Source organism: Eubalaena glacialis, chromosome 17 (assembly GCF_028564815.1).
Source record: "Eubalaena glacialis isolate mEubGla1 chromosome 17, mEubGla1.1.hap2.+ XY, whole genome shotgun sequence".
Classification (NCBI taxonomy): Eukaryota; Metazoa; Chordata; class Mammalia; order Artiodactyla; family Balaenidae; genus Eubalaena; species Eubalaena glacialis.
The window spans coordinates 44688545-44715541 of record NC_083732.1 but is presented as its reverse complement, the minus strand read 5'-3'; positions in this window follow the sequence as shown (position 1 = coordinate 44715541).

The window sequence follows — 26997 nt, the reverse complement described above, 5'->3', positions numbered from 1 at the left end:
TCAGTGCCATAGGCATTATCAAGTGCAGGATCCCAGCTACACAACACTTGTGACATACACAGAACCTAAAAGTACAAAGATTAAGATATATAATAATATGGTGTGACATGTACTATGTGTCAAGTTAATGTTACAGGTAAAATAAATTACAAGACTGCCATGGAGGAAGTAATTAATAAAGGGCAGTGTTCTATGAGTGATCTCAGAGAAAAGGTGGGACTTACCTTTGAAGAAGAGAGAAGACTTGGAAGAAATTTGGAAGGACATTTTGGACAAAGGATATCTTGAGAAGTTATTGATATATTCTTGGAACAATGAATAGGCAAGTTGAGCTATTACCAAAATGGTTCATCTAGAAAGAAACTAGAAAGTGGAGGGCCTAAAATAGTAAACCACTTGGGAATTTACCTGTAAGCACTTGGGAACCACTGAAGATTCTGAGAAGGACAAATGAGAGTAAAAGGTAAAGGAGAATAGTTCATCACTGATTTTCAAGATGATTTATATTGAGAAATATTAGAGGCAAAAATAAAATTTTAAAAGTCTGATCATGAAACTACTGAAATATTCCCCAAAAAAAACAACTCTGGGATATTCATACTGATAGAGATCTGCCATTCATATTTTTCCTCCTTGGTAGTTCTTGTCTCTTTGTGAATTTTAACATAGAAGTAACCTTGTCTTGTTCAGCTTAGTCAACTGAGTTTGGTTTTAAATTTTATTTTCTCTGTTGAGAGTAGAGCTCGAAAAATTTGCTAAACTTCTCTTTTAATATAGCCCTTATACAACCATGAGAGAATAAGAATTTAAGGGATTTGATATAGGTAATTTAAGAATTCAGATATCTAACAATATCTTATTTGTATTTCAGTGACTATCAGCACAAATATAGTTGTATATTTAGTATACAACTATTTTCTAGACTCTTTTGTAATAGAGTCTAGAGTTTTAGGAATGCTTCTGAGGCTTGTAAAAATTAAGGTGTTTTTTGTTTTTTGGTTTTTTTTGGATAAACAGAGAGTTGGCTATTTGGTTAGCAGATGACTCACAATGCTAAGATCTTGGAGGTTGATTATGAGTTTTCTGATGTCCTTGGGAAATTTGAAAAATAGCTCATGATATTAAAATACAACCAATTGAGAGCTACCTCTAGGAAAGATTATGGAACATTCATCTTCGCAAATCTTAAAGAGACAATTAGTAATCAACTGTCTTTTTCTAACATAGAGGTTTTGGTAGTTGGACGTGACCTTTTATGACAACTCAAAATAAACACTGGCCAATGTTCCTAAATAGAAAAAAGAAATCAAGATAATTATGGCCATAAGAATATTAATTATAATATATACAATATTCTATGCTTGTTTTTATAGAGTTTTTAAAATGGAATTTTCTTTTTTGTTAGTAACATGAATTTTTTTTTCCCTGAAAAGTCTATTACCTTAAAAGTGTATAGAAATCAGCATAAAGGACATAGAGAGACGTGTCTATTTTTAAAGTCCAAAAGAAGCCTTGTAGGTATAATTCATTCTGTAAATCAGTGGAAAGGCTATTTATAAATCCTTCTGTTATTGTGATTGTGTGATATTATGAAACTTTGCAGTTGAATTACTATGTGACTCTGGAAAGTCTCTCCAAGCCACTGAACCTCAGTTTCCTAATCTATAAATGAAGGTAAAAACAGCAGGAGAGTGATGAGGGCACATTCCATTAAATGCTTATAAGGCTTTTTGCAAAATATAAAATGTTGGTAATCACTTCCCTAGCAAGAACTCACTTGCTATAAAATTATGTGGCTTGCACAGTTCTTTAGGAACTGTTCAGGCCAAGTGGCATTCTCTTTGCTGAATACATTGTGTGTTGAACAGCATCTCCCTTCAACTGCCAGAGTCTGAAACCAAATGAATGTTCAATTACTGTGACACTTCTCTTCTAGGGTGAGCCCATATTGGCTAGGATAATGAGTCCCAATTAGGCTGAAATTCTCTGAGGATGTATTTATGTTTTACTAATATGGAAAATTCTGTGAGGGGCTATGGTCGCTAACCATTCACTGAGTCTGAGCGACTACTTCATTCTCTTCATTTTCCACTTCCCTTTCTCCCCATCATACATTTTTAGTCATTCTCTGTTGCTCCCAGACTCAAAGAACTAACACCAAGCCCCACAGTTTCCTCTTGATGAAAGCCCTGATAGTCCAACCTTGCTCTACATTTTCAGTCTTGCCATTTGCTAACATATTACATGACCAGCTGAGCCACTGAGCTAGAATAAACAGAATGCACTTTAGCATACAGGGATATTTTGCAAAAGATATATTCTCAAGTCTTGGAAACTTAACTGTGTGTTACCATATTGTCTTCCTTATGCTCCTTCTGTTTCTTAATTTCACACATCACTCCATTCTTTGAAGTAATTTTCCCCCAATGTGTTAAGAAACTGAGTCATGTCCTAAATTCTGTGGAAAAAAATTGAGAGGGTGGGAGGAAGTTTAGATCTGCAAAGAACAATCTTGTTTTCTTTCAATAAATTAATCAACCTGGTCATTTCACATATGAGTTAATGGAGGGAAAAGTGTTTTGAAAACTTCGGAGCCATACAAATATGTGTTATTCCAGGATTCCTTTTCAGCTGTGGGCTACAAATGGGTCACAGGCCAGTCCTTTTGTATGCACCAGGCTCATTTTAGGTGAAGTGGAGTCTCTGAAGTTCTCCAGCTAAAGGCATTTCCACTTTAATAGGTCACATTATGCTTTGAGTGGTACAGAGGTCCTCATTTGCAGGCAGATGACCCTTATGAACCTTGTTCAAACTCAGGATCTGGGTATGGTCCACTAATCAGTTGATCAGAAAATCAAAGGATATCTCTATGGATGTTAAAATACATTTGTTTATTCTAAATCTGTGGCTTTGCTAGTCATGTGGCATGTTGGCCTTTCAGACTAATATTCTCTCTCACTGAAACAGCTTTTTTTAAATAATGGAGTCTTTCTGATCTCAGAAATAGAAACGGAGCTATAAATAAAAACTGTTACTGAAGCCGGTAATTTTTTTCACCTTCATAATTCTGTGTTTCTCAGCTACATTCTGTGCTGTCCTGACATATGTTAATCAATGCATTTGTTACCACACAGTTTGACTATTGCATTTCTCTGGTGGCTAGCTTATCATCATCTATAATTATTTCAACTCCAATTAATTCTGAACTTCTTTGCAAGGTTATTTACTTGCTTTAAGCAATAAGACAACATGACACCTCTTTGATTTCCAAGCATCTGGTCAACTGAAAATTGAATTCACTGCCCTCTTCTTTGTCTGAGCAGTCTATTTCAGTGACCCTTCTCATTAGATCACTGGTATTAGTGATCAGTGACCTGCTGATTGAGGGAAAAAAAAATGTTAGTGAGAGAAATACTCTCACCATGACAGTCTTGAAGGCTACAGAAGCAACACTGAAAGTACAGTAGGCTGGTTTTGGACCCAGCCTAGGAAAAGAAGAGAAACCTGTTATGTCCTAGATGCTCTAATATCTTTAGGTCCTTTCGTAGCCACCATGAGGTAAGAATTAGCCCTTTATAACAGGTAGGCAAAGGGGGCCTCAGAGAGGGTAAGGACACACTTGCTCAAGGACACACAACTAATAAGTGGCAGTGCCTAGACTGGAATTCAAGCTTTCCGGATTTCCACAGTACTACTACAGAAAGGACTAGAAGTAGCAAACAAACCTGTTAGAAGTTTATGTGTATGGAAGAGTGGGAATAGTGCATCTAGGAGGTATAAACTGCTAGGAATGAGAACCAAGAAGAAACAAGTCCCAAAACACAAGTCCTAAAGCAAGGATGTTAATTGAGAGGCAGAATAATATATGGAGAGGGATCTAGGTGGGCCTATAGTCTTTTTCTGTAAGGAGCCAGACAGTAAACATTTTCAGCTTTGCAGCTCATAGTCTCTGTCTCAACTCAACTCTGCCCTTGTAGTACAAAGGCAGCCACACGCAATATGTAAACAAAAAGGTATGGCTATGTTCTAAGAAAACTTTCTTTAATAAAAAGAAGATGTGGCTCTTGGACCATAGTTTGCAAACTCCCTAATCTAGATTAATGTTTCCGAACACAGGCTGTTATCATCCCCCTAGAGTTTGTTTGGAAATGAAGGGGAAGCTTTTTTATTCTCACAGTCACAGGAACTCAGAAAGAGCTACTGGCATTTATAGACCCTGGCCAGAGATGCTAAAAATCCTGCAAAGATTCTGGGGCAGTCTCATCTAAACCAGAATTTTCCCCACCCTAGTGACCATAGCATCCCCACTGAGAAGCACTGGATTAGTCAAAGGTGACAACATATGCATTAAAAGTCAAAATCCTTATTCTTGTTCCAACTCACAGGTATCAGCAACAGATCATGGAAGAAGCAAGACATCCTGGAAAGAAGAGAGCCTTTGGAATGACACCAATCTGCTCTGTATACAGTCTTCCCACTTAGTAATTATGGCAAGTTCCCTAGCATCTCTGAAACTTGGCCCCTGTCAATAAATAGGAAGTAATCATAACTCCCTCATCAAGTTGCTATAACGATTTAAAGAGAGTATACATATGAAGTGATTGGCACAGGGTATGGATAGTGCAGGTCCACGCTGTCCAATAGAAATAGAATGTGAACCACAAGTATATTTTAAATTGTCTAGTAGCCACACTAAAAAAAAAAGAAAAGAAAAAAAAAAAAGGTAAAAATAATTTTAATAACATGATGTATTTAACTCAGTATATCCAAAATACTATCATTTCAATGTGAAAATCAATATCAAAAATTATTAATGAGGTATTTTGCATTCTTTTTTCTTTTTGGTTTTTCAAAATCAAGTGTGTACTTTACAATGACAGTACATCTCAACTCGGACTAGCCAAGTTTTACGTGCTCAGTGGCCTCAGCAGTGGCTACTGTATTGGATAGATCAGGTGTAGACTCTGAGCTAAGATTATCTCCTTCCCATCCCTTTAGTTCCCAACAGGCCACTGACTGCTTGTCAGCGTAGAGGGTTCTTCTTGTTGCCTACCCGTTTCCCATGCCTGCAGACAAAGGGTACCCCCTGCCTTTGCAGAATGGGGTTTCCCAGTGCTTCCCAGGTTTCAGTTATGAAGCACTTCCCAGACTGCACTGCCCAAAATTAACTGAAAGCAAAATTAAAATAACTGTACTTTCTTCACATGAAAGTCCCCTGATGTCCAAGGAACAAACACTGCCAGAAGGCCTGTATTTGGTGGGGCCTCTTTAGCAACCTCTACATTGGGCAAATTTCTGAATAGCAATGCAATAAATTCTGATTACCCAGGAGTATCTTGTAACTTTAATAATTCCAACCCCAAATAAGGAAATACTTCTAAGAAGTCTAGCAAAGGGGCAGTCACAGAGTCACACAATTGGTTGAAAATGATTAAACAAGCCCTGTTGGTGGCCCATTGATGTTTATGATTAATGTAGGTTTAATCATCAGCATGCCATAAGAATTCAGCTCTTCTAATTTGCTTTTTTTCCCTACCGAAACAAATGAATTCCTTTCCTATTAGTATTTTGAATCTTGCCAGTCAAGGAAATTGATGAAAAGAATGTATATGCATATAGGTGCCATATATCTAAATGTCTATATGTCATAAACTTATCCCCATTCCCTCATGTGCATGGATGCTTAATTTGGCACAGATATTTCAAGACTAAAAGATGGCAATACAGAAGTTATCCCCTCTTTTCTTCCTCTAATTATTTTGAGCTGAATTCACTGAGAATGAATATGAATACATTTCTAGCTTTTAGGATTATGGAGGCAGCTAAATCTTACTGAGACTTTTAATAAAGCACATGCTCTCGCCCAAGCAGCTTCACTCCTCAGGTTCTGAGAAGCCGGCAACACTGGGAGAGAGGCAGGTCTTTGGAAACATCAACAGTTCCGGAAAAATGCTATTTTGTTTGATTCAGTTTTCCAACCTAGTAAAATCCCACCTTCCCAGAAGGCTTCCCTTGTTATCTTTTGTTTGTTTGTTTGTTTGTTTGTTTTGAATAAAAGGCAGGATGAGGGAGACTATTTGCTGAGTTAAAATAACTTTTGTCCCAAAATTTGCACCTCTAAGTACAATGGGGTTTGTACCACCTGATTGGGTCAGACTCTGTGACCCTCCCAAGGCCTAGCCCTGCAGCTCTCCCTGTCACACTCACTGGCACACACACAAACATTGCATACACCCCAACAACTAGTGGTTAGAAAATATAAGAAACAAACATTTTTCTAAACAATGTACTTTGGGACAGTTCCTGGAAATATTGATGTGGTAAAAGGCAAGAGGGGCTAATGAATTTCAATCCATATGGTCTGCTAATAAGGGTCTTGCAAAAGCTGGAACACCTATTGATTAACCTGTTTAATATCTTAAACCCAGTGCCTCAATATGGATGATGCCCACCCCGCTGCCCATCCAGAAGAAGAATGTCGTTGTTTGTTTTGCACATGTCAGGAAGAAGTCTCTGCTGATTCCCTAGATAACAAAGGTGCAGCAAAGGGCTTTCTCTCTCCCTACTTGGCAACAAGAAAGCTGCCCCTCCAGATGATAGGGTCCTTCCCCTTTCCTGCAGGTAACTGTCAGTCAGATGGGGTGTGAGGTATGATAATTCCATCTGTGTCATTCGGATTGTCAGCTGCATTGTTCTGCTCAGTGTGCTGTGGATTGTGAAAAACAACCAGGACGGATGATTTTAAGTAATTGCTCTGACAGAGACTGATTACTACAGTAGCAACAGTCAGTTATAGTTAAGGAGTAGCCTTGGCATATGGTCTACATTTGATGTGGGAAGGAGAGTGGGGGAGAGGAAGGAAAAAGCTTTATAATTTTACAGATTGCTTTATGTTTTATAATGACTGAGTTTTCTTTTCCTTCACTTAATTTGGAAAATATCACCAACAGAAGCCTGGAAAAAAAAAATCTAAATATTGTTACAGATAAAAGAATTCAAAGAACATATTTAACTGCTATTAAGATAAATCATAAAACAATTAGGATTTGTAAGACTGATAATTATTCATTGCCACAGCATTTATTGTTCTGTGTATTGGGGTTTGTTTTCAACTTTGTGCATTCAGTGAACATCCTTTGTGAAATCTTGGCCATTCGCTGATTGCATAAACTCTTGCATTCATTTCGAAAGATGAATCATTAACATTGGTGGCTTACCTCTCCAAACTAGTCTGATGTTTCATTCATGAAAAATACCTTAACAAAACAAATTATTCAATTTATATACCTTTCCTAAAATAATGTATGTCTAATATTTAATATAATAAAATAGAGATTTATTTGTTTTTGCTTAATGAGAGAATATTTCACACACACACAAAAATACACATTTGCCTTAAACAAAATTGAAAAGAGAGACCTATTTATTTTTGTAGCTACACACAGAGAAACAAAGCAATTAATAGGTTTCATTCTAGCTGGGTTTTTAATTTTTATACCATTCTTATTTTTAATTTTTTTATAATACCCAAGAAGTGGCACATGAAATTATAGGCAGAGCAATGAATGAGAAAGCTTCTTCAAGAATAATTGAAATGATAGTGATTTTTTAAAATAAATGGTAATATGCTCAATAAAATAATTCAACCCCAGATAAATAGGAAAGTCTTTGGAATAAAAATTAGGGTAATAATTTAACACTGTGAAAAGTAAGTGTGATAAAGTACATCTGAAGGACATTAATTACTTATCCGTGTGTGAGCTATTGTTGGGTACATAATGGCTGATCCATTTGCCAGCATAGTCTCACTGCTCCCAAGATTTTAACTCATTACTTTATAAATCTCTGCTGTGATACCTTGAGGAAAAAAAGGTGCTTTTTTAAACCTACTCCTATTTAATATTAACTAGTGTTAAGCAAAATAATTTTAACCAGTTATTACTTAAACAAAGGAAAGTGCTGGACTAACTAACATTTTCTAATATGTTTGGGACTAGCTAGTGTTCAAGAATTTCCAGTAGGGTTATGAATATCACCTTCATTTCCAAAGGGGAAAATGAGAAGGGCTATGACTGGGTCACTTGTACAGTCAGGCATTAGAAGCTATTTCCATGTACTAAGAAGTCTCTGAGTCTAGGGAAGTTTAGAAAAATAGAGGGCCTTTTTTTTTTTAGTGATTTGTGTCATGACCTGCCTAGGAAGAAATGCAAGTCACATTGCAAGTTGACCTTCTAGCTTTTGCAAACCATCCATACTCAATAAAATTCTCTGCTGAGAAAGCTGACAATTATTTAGGAACACTAAGGCAATTTTTGGTTTCTAAAAATCAGTCTTCTCAAATATTCTTTTCATCCTCCAAACACATACACACTTCAAAGAGCTGACTGCTTACACATTTAGTTGAATAAGCAAATTGGTCAGAATTAATCCAAATTAAATGTCTTCCTTTATGACTCTCTGAAAATCTTTCAGGCATAGGATAGTGCTGAGTTTTTTTAATCAAATGGAAATACTCTTAATGGATTATGAACTAAACTTATTCATACTAAGGATAATACTTCATGAACTTGCTGAATCTCAAAACTTGTGTTTTGCCCTGAATATCAAAATCAGCTGGGGGAGTCCAATTTCATGGTTTATTTTTTAAATGGTACAAAAAGTGTTAACATTTTGAAAAGTGTTTCTAATGTTTTCTCAGAAATCACTATTTTCTTACACCTGAGAAATTGATGTGTGTTACTTGCCTAGTCCTCATAGGAATTTGGATTTGAAATGCTTGTATTAAATAATGTCTGAGTTCTTTTTCTATAAATTTCCTTTATCTAGACTTCCCATCTGGGGATCAAGGCCAAAAAAAATAATTTGAGGAAACTTGTAGCACCTTTGGTGGCCTCTGAATTTTGGTTAATTCAATTTGAATCTCCTTTGAAGACCTTGAATATACAGACAAATTTGAAGAAAGTAAAAAATTTAAATCATTATCTACTCTTTAATTCTTTTAACTCAGTCTTTTTTCCTCCAATTATCTATTGCATTATAATCCACACCAAAACAGGCTTCAAACAACAGCAGTGTATTATTTCTTATGATCCTGTGGATCCAGAATTTGGACAGGGCTGTTCGTTGATTCTTCTGCTCCATCTGCCATTGATGGAGGTCACTCACTCAGGTAGTTAAGCTGCCCCAGGGCTGAACTGAAACATCCCAAAAAGCTTCACTCACATGTCTGGTATTTCAGTGCTTCCTCACATGACTTTTCTCTCACTCTTCTCCTCTCTCCCCTCTCCCCTTTCCCCTCTCTTCTTTCCCCTCTCCCCATCTCCTCCCCCATCTCTCCTCTCTCTCTACATGTGATCTTTCCTCATTCGGTAGTCTTACCCAAGTTTCTGTACAGCATGGTGGCTGAATTCCCTGGAAAGAGGAAGTTGCCAGTCCTCTTATAGGCTAGGCCCAGAACAAGAACAGTGTCGCTACCACTACACTCTGTTAATCAAAGCAAGTATAAAGGCCATCCTTGATTCAAGAAGAGGAGAAACAGAATCTACCCCAATAGGAGAAGGGAGGAATAAATGGCAGCCATATTTAGAAATTATCTCCATACCTTCTAAGAAATCATTTGTCTATTTGAGCATAATGAGAAAATATTTCAGTCACACAAAATATCACTGATTTCCCTAATTTCATTGGTTATCGTCATGGAGAATGGTGTGCTAAAAAAATATTTGCTTTGTATAGTAAACTTTTGGTCCATGTATACAAATCTGTCTATATTTCTTTTTTCTAAATTATTCTCAACTTTATCTTTTTTTAATGTAAAGTACAATAATCTCTGAAGAATGATTTCTAACAGTGTTTCCCAGGTAAACTAAAATCAAGCATATTGACTTTAATGTTCTGAAAAATAAGTTTAACTTTGAATTTGGGGAAGGTTAGTCTATAGCTCTAGGTGGCTGAAGGGCTAGTACTAGCAGTCTTTTCCTTTTGGCCTTTGCAAGATCAGCTTTCAAAGAAACTTTATCATGCTGTGAAATGCATTACTCTCTAAGACCCATTGTGTGGGTTGATAAGACCAGAGTCCATTTGCTTTATAAAAACATATCCAGCCTTACTCTACTATCATTATTTCTGAAAAATACAAGGATTTAAACATTATTTTTCCATGTTTTGGTCCTTTCAGTAGAGGCTCAGAGCCTTTTATAAGGTTAGGTTCAAAATGATTTCTAAATATATTAATAAATAAATGATTTGTTTATAGGTTCTCCTCTGAAACATTTTTTTGTGCTTCTCCCAAAAAAGAAAGCCATATAAAAGAATATTCTTTGGCACCAGGCAGATTTGGGTCTACAATTCTGCTTTTACCACTTTTAGAATGGTATGGCCTTTACTCACTTTTAGAATGAGAACTTGCTCGCCTTTGGTTGTACGAAGGACTAAAAGATGATGTGTGTAACATTCTTAGCTCAGTTTTAGGACATGCTATTCAGTGGTATGGCTTTTGATATTAAACTCTTTCAAGTCAAGACTTTTGAATAAATGTCCTATTTTTAATTGGTTTGCTTGTCAAATATGTGGATGTAAAAATAATGATTGTTTCAACTTCCCTAAGCATCAATGAGATAGGAGCTTTGATTAATCTTTTTTTTCATTAAAGAGATTTGTTTACAGTCACTAGTCTTCCAAAATGCTCCTTTTGGTATTATAGTCAAATATATTGAAAATATATTTAGAAAATATATAGAAAAGAGGGTATTATAGTCAAATATATTGAGGAAATAAATATTATAATTAAGAGAATTACTCTTAATTCTCTCACAGAGAACCATAATATAAATTAAAGTCTCTAAAATATTTTGTGTAAAATTAAGAAATATCCTTAATTATTTAATTTAGCATTTCACAAACTTAAGTAAAATTTAAATGCATAATAGTCAAACTGAATCATAAGACTGAAAAATAATCAACTACTATATAATCTATGCACTTTGAGTTCTGATTTTTGTTTTTGTTTTTTTTCCACAGAAGTGGCAGTAGCATTTCCATTTGGGGGTACCCAACAAACTTAATCTTACACTAAATAACCAATCAGTTCATTCAGGGTCATTATTAAGAACATCAGTTCCTATATTTATTCTTTGAATAAATTTTGATATACTGTGTAAGCCTGTGTGCCTTAAACTAAAAGGACCCAGATTACTATGTTTTAATAGTTGATCTCTATATATATCTTAAATAAGATAGATATAAATATTGTAATATATATGTATATATATTTTTTAATCTCTGTGGTAAGCTCAGCCTTCTTGGTATGTCTGCTTTATAGTCTCCCTCCTCAACTGCTTCCTGGTACTACTGAAATTCAAGGAAAGAGACAAGATTTCCAAAAGAATCAAATGATCATTCTTGTTAAATCAATAACCTCAAGTTTATACTCAAAATGAATTCTATAATCTCTGCCCAGAGCGTAGTTTCCTAGCACATAGAACAAAATGCTTTTTTATGACCATTGTTTTCTTTAATTTTGTGTTCTCCTTCCCATCACTTATTCATTAAGTCATAACTTCAAAGAGCAAATTCTTTATGTTCTGACATATATCACAGTATCTATTAGTAGTAGTGGCACTACTACTAATGGATAAATAGATAGATTAGTAGCTGAGTAGAGGTAGATAAATGGAAAGAAGAAAGGGAGAGACAAAGAAAGAAAGAAAAAGAAGGAAAAAAGGAGGGAGGGATAAAGAGAAGAGAGGGAAGAAGGACAAGTGTACATGTTCATAACTGTTCTGAAGAAATCATCAGAAGTCTACACAAAAATTAGCTAAATGTCCTTTTAAGTTAAGAACCAAATAACAGACCTTGTGATACAAACTGATATTCAAAAAGACAACGCCTAGAAAATGAATATGTACAAATAAATTGTGTTTGCTTCTCTTGTTAGAAATGAACTCTTCGCTAGTAGGATCAGTGTCTTAACATAGTACCTGGCACAAAGGTAGGTACTCTTTATATGTTTAAATGGATAACTTCATTAAGTATATATTATAAAATATATAGTTTCATTAGGAAGAGTTTTGTCAAGCAATTAAAAAAAATACTTTGAACAAACTTTACATATTTCCCATGTTTAAGTATCCATTGAAGCTCTGCTATCTTGATTTTTCCCGTCCATGCTTTTTTGGATGCATCAGTGCCATAATGGGGAGAGTCCTTTAAAGTGAGCCTCAAACATTGCAACATTTTACTCCCTAGAGCAAACAAACTTTTCTTTCAGTATGACAGAAGACATCAGTTTTAAGGAGATATTTGGGTGAAACCTTTTATCCAAGGAATCAATTTAGCTATGTAGAAATAGCTACCCGCAAATGCATGCATCAATTTATTCTTTTTAGAGATGTTTGTCTAACACAGGTTAAATCAGAATAAGTCAATGAGGAAGCATATAAAATTGAATGGCAAACAGAATACATATCTCATTTTGTTGAGATTTTTCCATAAGAATAACATTTAAAAAAAGAAACCCTGCACCCTCCACTTTTAAGGAAAGAAGACTGTAGCTACCTCACAAATTTCATGCATTAATTTCGCAGTATTTTATGTGAGATAAAGCAAGATGAAAATTAATATTAAGAATTCAAGAGCATGAAAGGCAATATAATTGGAGGACATGGTTTTCTTCCTTCTTGGATTTCCTAAAAAAAATTTAATTTTCCAGAGATGGAAGCATTGTCTTCCTAAGAGAGCAGGGTGCTTAATAATACTTTTAATATACTATGATTTAGCTAAAATAAAGAAGCAAAGGGGAAACGATTGAAAGCTTCTCCATGGTGCAAAAGGAAGAGGAACAGAAAAATCACACAAGTTACGTCCTCTTAATTGATTTAGTTTACCTTTTGTGTTTTGTTTTGTTCAAATAACCTATTTAAAAACACATCCATGCATAGATTGCCCATATTATTAATAGTAAATGTACATTTCAACCTGTCAAGTTTTTCTAGCCCCACTTTTGCAAGATGTTTTTATTTTTAAGGAAAAAAAAATTAAAAAGCATAGGCATTTCCTAGGGCACATGCTGCCAGACACCCAGCATTTATCTTATCTCAGTTGATGACTTTCCTTTTATCCTGAAATGATTTGACAATGACTCTATGATTTCCTGTACAAATTACCCTTTGAAAGTGGCAGTGGCGCTTGGCAGCGATCTTCACTTAATTACTGAGTGGATTATTAGCATACGGCTCCCCACCCCCCTTCATTTCTTTATATCTTCTAGATTGCGTTGACAGTTCCCTTTCATTGCCTGCTTTAACTCACTGAATACTAAACATTATGCAGATTGCAGCCGAGAAGTACCCAGGCTACTCCAAACCTCTAGTCTGCACCAAAACCTTTTTGATGGAGAGTAATTTACAGGTCAGAAATCAATAGTGTGTCTGGGAAGTGCATTTGTGGGTTTTCTTAATATAGATTGGGGTGAGTAGCGCGGAGCACTAATGTTCAAAAGTGAATATTCTTCCTCGATCTTTCTGAAAAACAATTAGTTTTGTTCCTTCCTTTAATATCCTCCGTCTTTAAATAGGCTGAGATCTTGAGATCCTATTCCTCTTATACTCATTATGCTACCTAAGTTGGCGGGAGGGGGTTAAAGAGTCCCTGTTTTGAGAAATGATAAGCTTCACTCCTTAATGTCTCTGTAGTCGGGGGACTGATAAACTGACCTCCTCGGCAGGCATGTGTAAAGTGTTATTTATTGTTTGCCAGGGCAAGACAAATGCAAATGATAAATTGCGAAGATGCCTTCCGCACTCTCAAACGGAACCTTCTCTTCTGTCTTGGCTCCCGTCTTTTGGCAAAAATTTGCACATATGTCGGGCATTCTCCATCCAGATCTTTATCCTTCTTTTTTTTTTTTTTTTTTTTTTTTTTTTTGTTCATCCCTGAACTGCATTCTAAAGCATCTTCCACGTTTCCCAGGGTATAGTAGGGACAAGAACCCCTTCCCATTTCAGCCTTATGGTGTAGCTTAGTTTAAGGGGGTGTTTTTTGTTTGTTTGTTTCCTCTTCTTGGGAAGAGAATACAATATCTACATGAGTGATTTCAGGACTTGGTGGAAGTGACACCAAAGCAATAGGAGTCAGCATGGGTGGGGGGGAACAGCTGGGTGCTGACTGTGTCATCTCCATTCCAGGACTATCAACCACCAGCTTTATTCTTCTACTGTTACATCTGCTATGAAATTTGGGTCTTCCAGGTGGCAGCCCAACAAGCTGTCCAGTGCTATCGGGCCATTTAAATGCTTTGAGCTAATGCTGCATATCCATTTTCTAAACAAGTTAGCAGATACCATATGCAGCAATTAAAGTTTTATTGAGTGGTGCCTGCTTACCATACTGAATTTGGATTGGCTACCATCTGTCTCAAAGCCTGTGGTACCATCCCTGTTGCTTGAGAGAGCATTTGTAAGGATAAAAGATTTTTTTCTCAACTTCTGAAGAAGCTGCTTGCATTATTTTTTACATGCAAGCCCACAAAAGTGGAATTGGTACAAATGAAAAATACCAGACAATGAGAAGTTAGGATTGAATACATGTTTTTGAGTGGTATTGGCCATCACACCAGAAACAAAATCTTGTAGCTTCCAGCCTGGCCATTTTTAGTATATATGTTTTGCTGAATATGTTATTTTTCAGAGATACCTTCTATGGGAAACCCAATGAATCAAAATTAAGACTGAGCAAAGAACATGAAAATTGTTTTGCATTTGTAAGAATTAATGCAATTATTCTCATTTTCTAGGAAAATTTTACCTGGAACCACAGGGAAAAATAAAATATAAATTTTACATTTTATTCACTCTACTGGTAAAACTCTGTGGAGACAACGTTGTTTAAGATCAGTCAGAGCTGAACAAAGGGTTTTGAAGAAAGCATTTATTAAAATTTAAGTGATGTCTAAATACTTGAGCTGTGATGGTTTACTAATACAATGTTAATGTTTGATGTTTTCTCAGACATATTTATCACTGTACCTTTGACCTTCATGAATGCTGAGATGGAAAAACACATGATAGTGAAATTCAAAAACCTCTTCAAAATTTTAAAACTGCCTGAGTGTTAGTGGAGTCTAATAGAATAAGGTCTGGAGTTCAAACCTGTTGACAAACTCTTGATTGCATAGATCTTGAATATATTGTTTGATAATTCTGTGGATACTTTTCTCCATGAGAAAAATGAATATATTATAGCTTATTGATTCTGTTCTTTTTAATATTAACTTAAGAATTTCTGAGTCTTTGAATCTTTAAAATACATAGCTGATTTCATTGATGGACCTAGAGATTGTCATACTGAGTGAAGTAAGTCAGACAGAGAAAGAGAAATATCATATGATATCCCTTATATGAGGAATCTAAAAAGAAATTATACAAATGAACTTATTTACAAAACAGAAACAGACTCACAGACTTAAAGAACGAACTTCTGGTTATGGGGGTGCAGGGAAGGATGGGGGAAAGGGATAGTCAGGGAATTTGGGATCGACATGTACACACTACTATATTTAAAATGGATAACCAACAAGCACCTACTGTATAGCACAGGGAACTCTGATCAATGTTATGTGACAGCCTGGATGGGAGGGGAGTTTGGAGGAGAACGGATACATGTACATGTACGGTTGAGTCCCTTTGCCATGCATCTGAAATTATCACAACATTGTTAATCGGCTATACTCCAGTATAAAAGTAAAAGTTAAAAAACAAAAAAAGAGACATCTAGACTGGCATTTGACCAAATATCTGTGTGCTATGTCCCTAGCCAAGTTGACACATAAAAGTAATCATCACATCCATGATAGCTAGAGTGACCACATCCTTCTAATTGAAGCTAACTCTGCTAGAACAATAAGTATAAACTGGAACTGTCTCTGGCAGATGAGGATGTAAGGTCATCCTCATTATAGTCTCATCACAGTATACTCTGATATCTCCATGGGAATTTCTATGCATCTCTGCATCCCCAGAAGAAGCCAGTGCCCTGCATGTTGTTGTGTTTGATAAATGCTTACCACCTCTCCCGGCTCTTGTCAAAATTATATGTAGAATTAAAATAATAAAAGGTGGGAAATAAAATAATAAATCCATTAAAAATTTTTAAATAAAATACATAACTGATAAGTGAAAAGAGAAATAGCTATAGTTTTTGTACTGGCTTTATTACATCATATGCTGATTGTTCATTAGGGCTTCCTCACTATTCAGGTCCTGGTGAGCAATGTCAAATTGGATGAGTGACAAGTTCATAGCATCATAGGCTTAAGCCTCGTCTACTTAGAAGAAATGTGACATGCTTGAACAAAAACACTGACTATGATTCAGGAGATCTGTTTGCTCACCTCAGAACTACTATTCCCTAGCTAGGAAAATAATCATTCTCTTTTGAGTCCTTTGGCTTGTTCTGTAAAATGGAGCTCAAAATCCATGTCTACTTCTTTGGGTTATTGTGAGACTTAAAAGGGTCTATAAGATCTCTGTAAATAATCATTGAAATATGAAATGAAAATAGTAGTTTGAAAATTGTAAAGTGCTGTCACAAATCCTACCCACCCTTCAACTGAAGGTCAAATGTCAAGTCTTTAAATAATAAGAATCCTTCACCCTGAACCCAGCAAGTAACGTATTTGTATCTGTCTAAAGACATTCTTCCCTATTTCTTAGAAGCTAAGAGAGACTATTTTAAAAGCCCTCTATTCTTTTCTATTTGATGTATGTGGTCTATGGAACTGAAGCATCAGCATCACATGGGAACTTTTAGAAATTCAGAATTTGAAGCCTCTCCCAGACCAGATCAGATCTGCATTTAGCAAGATCACCAAGTGAGCTGTATGAACATTAAAGTTTGAGAAACACTGCTCTTATAATAATTCTGATTTTTAGGGAATTTCTCAGTTTTTAAAATTAAGTTATTTGCTGTATGAAGATCTTGCAGGACTTTAAAGATTACTAGCACAACCCCATCATTTCAAGAATAAAAGAAAACAAATCCTAACTGGGATTCATATAAATTGTGATTTGCATAAGATTAAATGTCTGGTTAATTCATTTATTTATTCAGCAATTATTGAGTGCCTACTGTGAACCACACTCAGTAGTAGGCATGGAGGATTCTATTTAGAATAAAATATGGCACCCAGTGTCAGAGGGCTTGCAGTCTACTGGGGGCAGATGAAAGTTTTCTCACTCCTGTCCGGTCTTCCTTTAGTCATACCACAGAACTCCTCTAAGGGGTGTCAGATCCTGCCTAGCAATTAATCTTCACCCTTGTCTTACATTTCTTCCAGACTCACATATTTATTTATCCCCACTGCTATGACATTGGAAAACCTCTGCCTAATGAATTTGATGAAATCAAGTATCATTCTTTCGTTACTCACATATAAGAGAAAAATGGTTCATTGGCCAGCATTGTGTCATAGCACTGGCAGATACATCTTACAGTATGTGCTTTTTACCTATTCTCCAACCCATGCCCACCCTAACAGAATTAATATTATTATCATATAACAATAATAATAACTAATATATAGTGAAGCCTCACCATATGCTGGGCATGAGTCTTAGCATGCCACATGTATTATCTCATTTAATCATTATGTCTGCTCCATGAGGCAAACATCACTCCCTTTTTACAGATGAGGTAACTGAGGCACAGAAAAATTGAGTAAAAGAGTGATAGAAATGCATTGGAACCCTGGGCATTCTGACTTTAGAAGCCTATCATTGTATATAAAACCTTAAGGAAATTATTGTACCTTTTGGAATAATTTCCAGTAGGATAGGTTGTCTCTAATTATGTATTCTTTTCTTTCTGTCCTGAAGCTGGCAGATCTCCCACTGATAACAATGGGAGATCTAGACATATTAGTCCCAAGTAGCTCTTTCAAAAGAATTAAACAAACTGATGAAGATCTTAAGCTTAATTAAAGTACTTTCATTTTCCTGACTGTAAGGTCAGTAGAAGCGAAGAAGAACTGCAGTTTCAATTATTTATTGACTACATAGTGTTCTTCCTTCACCAACAGCAATTCTCTAATTTTTATAACTATAAACGTCTTGTAATAATTTTCTTTATTACACAACATTGGATGAATGCCCATATTGCTCCCTTGCATTTTCACTGTAATGGTTTCTTAGAGTATGTGCTTCTTGTCTTTCCTGTTACAGACTTTAATCATTGGGTCATTTGCCTCTAAGTGGTCTAAAAGTGTATTTAGATCTCAATAGCCGATTAGACTTTCACATAAAGACTTGGTCATCCCAGTCAAAAGGGTGATTTTAACATCAGTCTAAGAGTTTTCTGGCAACCATCTCATTTCTCATTACTGCCTCATTTTTGTAATTGGACTTGAATGCTGCATGGACAGAAGCCAAGTCTACAGAAGAGTGAATGATCTGACTTTAGTGAGTTACAGTACCTTCTTCCGTGTGTTGTCAGTATGGAAGAATGTACTGGTCACTTGGTCTATGCTTTAGTTTCTAAACTGCTTGCAGTCTTTGTTTTCACTCCTTCCTGCTCCATTTATTAGTATCCCTAGAAAGGATGAGTTCAGAAATTGTGTTAAATAACTGAGTATTGATGCTCTTAATAAAGTTTTATAATGCTGAAAATATTAATGGAAAATAAAGTCTAAGGTTTATCTACACCTTCATTTGTCATATTCTTCATGAGCTGAGGCAATCAAATACTGCATGCCTTATTGTCAAGGTCTCCCCAACATTAGAACATGCAAAGAATATGTTTAGTACACGTTGTTCATTTGAAATAGACACATTTCTAGAACCTCACTGTAACACTTCTCACTCTATTGAAAAATTCCTCTGAAATCCTGGACCAGTTCCAAGAGGATTATGTAATTAAACACCAAAAGATCTCCTTATAAGATAGTTTGTACTAAAAGTAGTCTCATGGTATATGCCCCAAGGTCATGTTGTATATAGAGGCTCCAGGCAATTTCTTTCAATGAGCTAAGGATACCAGTCCATAATCAGTATTTCCACCCCTTGACCACTGCTTACAGAGTTTGCCATTGATTGTAACTTTGTCCTTGGCTCTACAAATAGCTTTGTTCTGGTCTTTTGTTGCCAGCTTGATTTGCGGCTACATAGATCTCTCAACAATATAGAGATGTGCTTCATTGCTTCAAAATTTTCTTTGGAGAATTTCTGTTCACCTAGATGCAATCTTGTATTCCTTCACCAATAATTTACTAAGTATATGATCTAAGATATACCAACACACTCATGATCAAAATCCTTCCACAATGCCCATTGACTAAAATATAGTATCAGAACTCCTTAGACTTATATTAGAATCTCTAAGATTCTCCAGGATCTGGTTACCATCTGTTTTACTACTTGTGATTCCAATTTCTTCCTACCTCCAACTCTCCCCTTCAATCAATCTGAGTTACTTACTCTCTGTAAGTAATAGTAAAATAAAAACAAGTAAGACCTAAACTGACAGGATACATTAGTGGCTCACTTGCACTGACTAGCAAGTTTGGGAAGTAGTCTATGCCTGTGTCTGAGGGCCTGTGGGTAGCGTGAGCCCTGGGAACTGGTGAGTACATGCAGTGCCCCTGCATGACTTTCTTTAGATGAGACTGGGTGACAAATTGGCCAATATTCTCAGCCCCTAGAACTCAGTGCTTCCATCAGCATCTCTAGAATACTAGGAGGAACCTCAGAAAGTAGGCTTGGGCATCTTTGGCTCATATGCCTCATTCCCTCTACTTTGATGATTTTCTTCTAAGAATCTCTTAAATTTCCTCATACGGTTCTTCTCTGTGAATTCAGATTGTACCTAATAATAGAAAGCATGCTTTTCCCAGAATATTTATTACTGCAGCTTTGATTAGGCATGAGTTTGATTTGTGTAATTATGATTTGTGCTCTTGGGTATGGCACTCCATGCATTTCAAATCCCGCAATACCGCTCCTTGCCTTTCTTCAATTTGCTTTCCTTAACCCTCACTTGACCAGTACGGGTCAGTCTCCAACCTAACCCTTCCCACTCTGTTTTCAATGCCCAACTTACCAGTGAGTAAGGTCATGACACTTAATGGCAATAAAGAATGTGTACCTCAGACTCAACATGTTCATCAAAGTACAATTGATCCTTGGACAACATGGGCTTGAACTGCATGGGTCCACTTAACATGCAGATTTTTTTTCAATAGTAAATACTTTAATAGTACATGATCCGAGATTGGTTGAATCTGAAGGTGTGGAACCGTGAACATGGAGGAACCACTTATATGGAGGCAGACTATAAGTTATAGGTGCATTTTTGACTGCAGGGAAGGTCAGAGCCCTTAACCCCAGCATTGTTCAAGGGTTAACTGTATCTACTTACCACTCCTGCTCCATCTTGATAAATAGAAAGATTTTCACTCACTTCAAACTAGAAATTTCTTTCACCTTTATGAATTATGTTCAAGTCCTATCAATTCTTGTCTGAGAAAGTGAAGCAGAATCCCAAGCTCAAAAGAGGAGAGTAGAAAAAAAAATCTAAGTCTCTGTGGAACACATATAACTGTTGGACAAAATAATTTTTCAGACAATATAATTATATGAATTATATGATTATCTATCCAAGTTTTGTCAGTTATCTCTCCCAAGTATCTCTTGAATTTGAATTGGTCACTACCTCACCATGACTACTATTAACTAACCATAAAATCTCTCTTCTGGAAAAATGTAATATTGTAAACATCATCCAACTTACCTCCTTCATTTTATTTTTTTAGAATTCATATATGTCCTTTACCCAGATGGCCATCAGGTATCTCTCTGAATCACCACCATAATCATGATTAAATATCGCCTTTAATATACATTCAATGTTACCTAGAAAAGAAAGAGAAAACTCTAAGGCGGAAAAGGATCTATAAGAGCGACACTAAACCCTCCTCCTAGTATCATCCTGTACTGATCCACATGCCTTAAGAACTCACGGCGGGTGGGAGTGGCATCCAAACAATCATGTCGCCATACCTTTTCCTCATTCCGCTGCTTCTGCCTAGAATGTCCTTGCCACTTTGTCTTCCTGAAAAACTTCCCCTTATCCTTCTAGATCAGGTTCAAATATCATCTCCTTTGTGAAATGACCCTGATTACATTTGATAATATTATGTCTTCCTCTCCTTTACATACACTTAAAATATGTTTTATATGTCTCTATGTTTCTGTGCATAAGGCAAAGAAAGTGATACAAATATAATGTTGTCAGGCTTTCTTACCAGTAGCATCTTTTTTTTTTTTAACATCTTTATTGGAGTATAATTGCTTTACAATGTTGTGTTAGTTTCTGCTGTATAACAAAATGAATCAGCTATATGTATACATATGTCCCCATATCTGCTCCCTCTTGCATCTCCCTCCCACCCTCCTTACCCCACCCCTCTAGGTGGTCACAGAGCACCGAGCTGAACTCCCTGTGCTATGTAGCTGCCTCCCACTATCTATTTATTTTACACTTGGTAGTGTATATATGTCAGTGTTACTCTATCACTTCGTCCCAGCTAACCCTTCCCCCTCCCCGTGTCCTCAAGTCCATTCTCTACATCTGCGTCTTTATTCCTGTCCTGCCCCTAGGTTCATCAGAACCAGTAGCATCTTTAATCAAAGAATACATGGTTTAAGGTTTGATAATAGGATAGGTCTTTCACAGCCAACATTTAAGACACACTGCACTGCAAGTTATTTTCATCAGAATTATGTCTTCCTCAGGTAGTCACCTGTTCATGTTCCAAGGTGTCCTACCTGGAAATATGAGCTGCTAGGAAGAGATCTAGAGTGTATTGAGCTGGGCACACACAAAAAAAGAACTCTGTTATTGATAACCCAAAAGTTATATGTCTTCCAGGAGACTTTTAGATTTTTTTTTCTACCTTCCCCTTTTGAGCTTGTGATTCTGCTTCAGCTTCTCAGCTAATAATCACCATGAACAAATAATATTAATTATTGCAGTGACTGAGACTCTTCATATACACCAGGCACTGTGTAAGTTCTATAGGGATATAGTAGCCCTAAATTTTGGATGAGGAACTTGAAAGTGAATTCTCCCAAACAGGGAATAGAAATAGTGAATGATGAACAGTGGTTAGTCTGTCCAACTCCAAAGCCTTTGCTCCTATCCACACCACTGTGTGCTTCCCTGAATCAACCATTAACTAATAGCATTATTTTTTAAATTATTATTCATCTCTCTGAGTGAATACCTCTTGTCACCTTTGTCTTGATGGCAGAGACCCAGTGACATACTGGGAACTCCTTGGAAATTTTATCACATTGACTTCTCATGTTAAACAGGCTTATATAGGACACTCAAGATACTTCTACAAAAGCTATGCAGTATTATTTGAAACTTCACAGACCTTTGAACCATCTTATTATTTTGTAGCATTTAAGTCAGTTTGAGATTAAGGCTATCTTGTCACCTTTTTGTTTGTTGAATATATTTGGAAAAATCTTAAAATATGGTCATCAGTCTTATTTAACCTGAAAGCATGAGGAAAAGGACCCTTTTAATGGCATTTTCTCTCTTTTTTTTTAAACACTTTATCAGGATGATTTCAAACATTTACAAAAGTAAACAGAATGGCACAATAAATTCTAATGTTCCTCTCCCCGAGCTTTAGCATTCATCAACTCTTGTTTCATCTATAACTTCCATTTCTCCCCTCACTGAATTATCTTGAAGCACATCTCAGATATATCATTTCACTCATATGCATTTCAGAATTTATTAGTAACTTTCTTAAGCAATGGCGATACTATTATCTACACCTAAAACATTAACAATAGTTCCTTATTGACATAAAATGTGCAGTTAGCATTCAGACTGCCTCAAAGTTTGCCTCATATGTACTCTTTTCACAGTTGGGCTTCTTCTAATTGGAATTCACCCGAGTTCCATAATTTTTATTTAATTAATATGTACTCCTAAGTCTCTTTTAATCTATATGCTATTTTTTTTTTTTTTGCAATTTATTTTTTGAAAAATCTTAGCCTTTTGCCCTGTAAGGTTGCCTTCATCCTAAAATTTGCTGATTACATCTCCATAGGGTCATTTAGTAGATTCCTCTGCTCTTTGTATTTTCTGTACACTGGTGGATAAATCTAGGGACTTAACTTGATTGGGTCTGATTTTCTTTTTAGTAGGTGGTAATATTTTGTTTCAAATTTCATAAGAGGGAGGATGTTTCATCGTAGTTAGTATTCTTATTATTACTAGATGTTTCATTGTATTAGTATATCTTAAATTGTCCCTTCATTGTCTAGGGCAAGCCTCTTCCAGGCTCCTGAGTCCTTGTGACACCACCCCAGTTGTCTTTGATAGTGTCCTTGTTTTTTGGTACAAGATGTTTCAGGCTCATCTTGTAACTTTCAGTATTCAGCCTTGGAATCAGCTACTTGTCCAAGAAGCCAGTTTTGAAGTGAGGAGTCATATTTCTTATAGGCCACAGTCTAGTTTCTAAATTGGAAATTGTCTCAGGTTTTTTTACTAAACAGAGATTTTTTTTGTTATTAAAATGTTTTAATTGCTTACTTGATTTACATTATACATAATATATAATATAATATATTTATAGTTTCAGAATAATAATAACTATAAGATTACTAAAAACTACTTAATTTTTTGTTTGTTTAGTATCTCCTTAAGATATAGTTCACTAGTGGAATCAAAAAATGATACAAATGAACTTATTTACAAAAAAGAAATAGACTCACAGACATAGAAACCTTATGGTTATCAAAGGGAAAAGGGGGGTGAGGGAGGAATAAATTAAGAGTTTGGAGTTAACAGATACAAACTACTTTATATAAAATAGATAAACAACAAAGACCTACTATACAGCACAAGGAATTATATTCAATATCTTGTAATAACCTATAACAGAAAAGAATCTGAAAAAGAATATATATATGTATGTATATATATATGTATATATACATATGTATATCTGAATCACTTTGCTTTACACCTGAAACTAACACAGCATTGTAAATCAACTATACTTCAATTTAAAAAAAAAAAGAGATGTATTCCAGCAGGGATAAGAATATATAGGCAAGTTACTGAATTTTAAAGTTACTTGAAACAATTTATTAGGTCTTGAATAAGCCATCAGCTCAACATACAGTTTAGTTCTTTGTTTAATCTTGCTTTTAAATTTTAGACTCCATTTTTTTATTTTAATGTAACTTTGTCACATATTCACATAAACATAGTACCAAAATCAAATCAACCAAACAAGGTATATTCAGAGAAGTCTAGCTTCTATCCCTGTACTTTTCCCTCATGTTCCCTCTCTCCCCTTGGAGATAACTACTGGGTTGATTTTATTTTATCATTACAACTTCAAGAAAGTGCAGATATATTTATAGTGTTTTTGAGATAAAGCAGATTATTATATATACTTTTCTCTGCCTTGTTTTTTTTACTTAATATATCCTAAAAATCACTTCATAAGTTTATAGATATATTCTTTATCTTTTAATAGATGCACAGTACTCCATTGTATGGATGTACAGAGTTTATTTAAGTGGTTCCAATTATGACAGGCATTTAGGTTATTTCCATTGCTATCGCAAATAGTGCTATAATCAATAGTCTTTCACATATGTCTTTCATATTTTTCTACTGTATTTTTGGAATATATTTATAGAAGTGGGATATCTGAATCAGATGGTAAATGCATATGGGAATTTTCTAGATACTGCCAAATTTCCACCAATAATATATGAGGGTGCCTTCTTCCCTATAGCCTCATCAACAGGTTGTATTTTTTATGCCATGCAAAAGCTTTTGTTACTTTCTTTGATTGTTTGATTGATTTTTATATAATAATATTTATCAATATTTTCCTTTATGGACTTTGGGTTTTGAGTCATGGTTGGGAAAGTTTACTCCCAGATTACGGAAGTAATTCTCATGCATCCTTGTAGTATTTACATAAGTTAATTGTTTACAATTACATCTCTCAATCCACTTGGAATTTAGCATAATGGATGGTATAAGAATTAGATCCAATCTTACTTTTTTGTATGGCTACCTAGTTATCTTAACTTCTCTTCATGAAAATTCCATCTTTTCATGACTAATTTGAAATAGCACTTTACTGTACACTAAATTTCCATATGCAATGTTGGGTCTATTTTTTAATTTTACAAGATGTTATATTAATTTATCCTTCTATATTCATGAGACAACATATATTTCTTTAATTATAGACGTTTTAAAATGTATTTTAATCTGATAAGGTTGGCCCCCCCTCATTGCTCCTATTTTTCAGGGATATTCTTTTATGATCTTCCAAATAAATTTCATAATCAAATTGTCTGAGCCCATAACAAAACATCATGGTGTTTTTACAGAGATTGCATTGAACTTATAAATTAACTTAGAGAGAACTGACACTTTTATTGATAATGAATCGTTCAATCAAAAACCATGGATTTGCCTGACCACTGTTTCAAATCTACTTTTGTGTTTTATAGTTTTCCTCATATAGGTCTTGAACATTTCTTGCTAAGTATTCTATATTATCATTATTAGATTAGATAGAAAGATATAGATATAGATGTAAATGTAGATATAGATATATAGATATAGGTATACATAGCAAATAACGAATTTAATGGCTTTTTTACCTGCAATACATTTTCATGTGCTCCTGTGCCCTTTTGTCCACAGTATTATATTACTTCTTATATCACTGACTTTTTCAGAGAGTGTTAACCAACCACAAAAGCAGTACTTGTAGAAAGTGAATTGTTCAGCAACACAATAACACATGTAAATTCCTTAAAGTTCAGTACTTTCTCTAGTTCTTCTTTTTTTTTGGCTGCACAGCATGTGGGATCTTAGTTCCCCAACCAGGGATTGAACCCATGCTCCCTGCAGTGGAAGTGAGGAGTCTTAACCACTGGACTGCCAGGGAAGTCCTTCAGGCTCCTAAATGAAGTATCAAGATACATATTTGTAATATGAGGAGACACAACACAAACTATATGTTCTTCATTTTCTTTGTCCTTTTTTCTTCATTTATTCAAATTATTATCCATTATATTATTAGGAACCCTAAATATACTAAGGAACTGCATCTCTGTTATTTTACCAAATAAATACAAATTCCAACTGGCGAACTTGAGAATTTCCTCTTAATGTTTTTTTCACTCCAGATTAAATTCCCATACCTCCTCTCCTGATATTTAGTGACTGAAAATAATTTGCCAGGGGGCTTCCTGGCAGCAGTCCAGTGCAAACAACCTAGAGAGCTATAGTTCTTCATTAAAAACAGGCTAATTTAAGCTTAATTATCCTTTGGCTGATCCTCCTGGCTTCAAACTTATTCATTAGTGCCCACAGATATAGTACAACAAAATAAACATTTTCTTTTTCTTAAAGATTTATTTCCAAAACTATTTTTGATTTAAAAACATGTTGACACCACAACGTAGTAGATTGCATGGTTGTCCCCAATCCTGTACCTTTCTGGCATCAACACTCTTGTCATGGCCTCATTGTGGTGGAGTGAACTTTCTCATCCCTTGACTTTGGGCTTGGTCTTGTACTCCCTTTAGTCAGTGTCCTGTGACAAGAAATGACAAAACACTATTTCAGAACCTAGGACTTAAAAAGTATCATCGTGTTATTCCTTTTGTCCTTATGCCATTGCAATAAGAAAAAATATATCCTGGTTTACTGAAATTCTGACACCCAGTTATGGTTCTAACCACCAATTCCAATGTGTGCTGGGGAGCAGGGGTTCCCCACACCACCAAGCAATTCATAGGCACCATCTAGGTGTACTACAATTCAACTCAATTTTGACACTATCTACCCAGAGATAGCATCAGATTACATGGGTTGAGGACTCAGTACCACAAGACTGCCCCCACCCCACTTGAGATGCCAATCACAAGTCCAGGTTGTGAC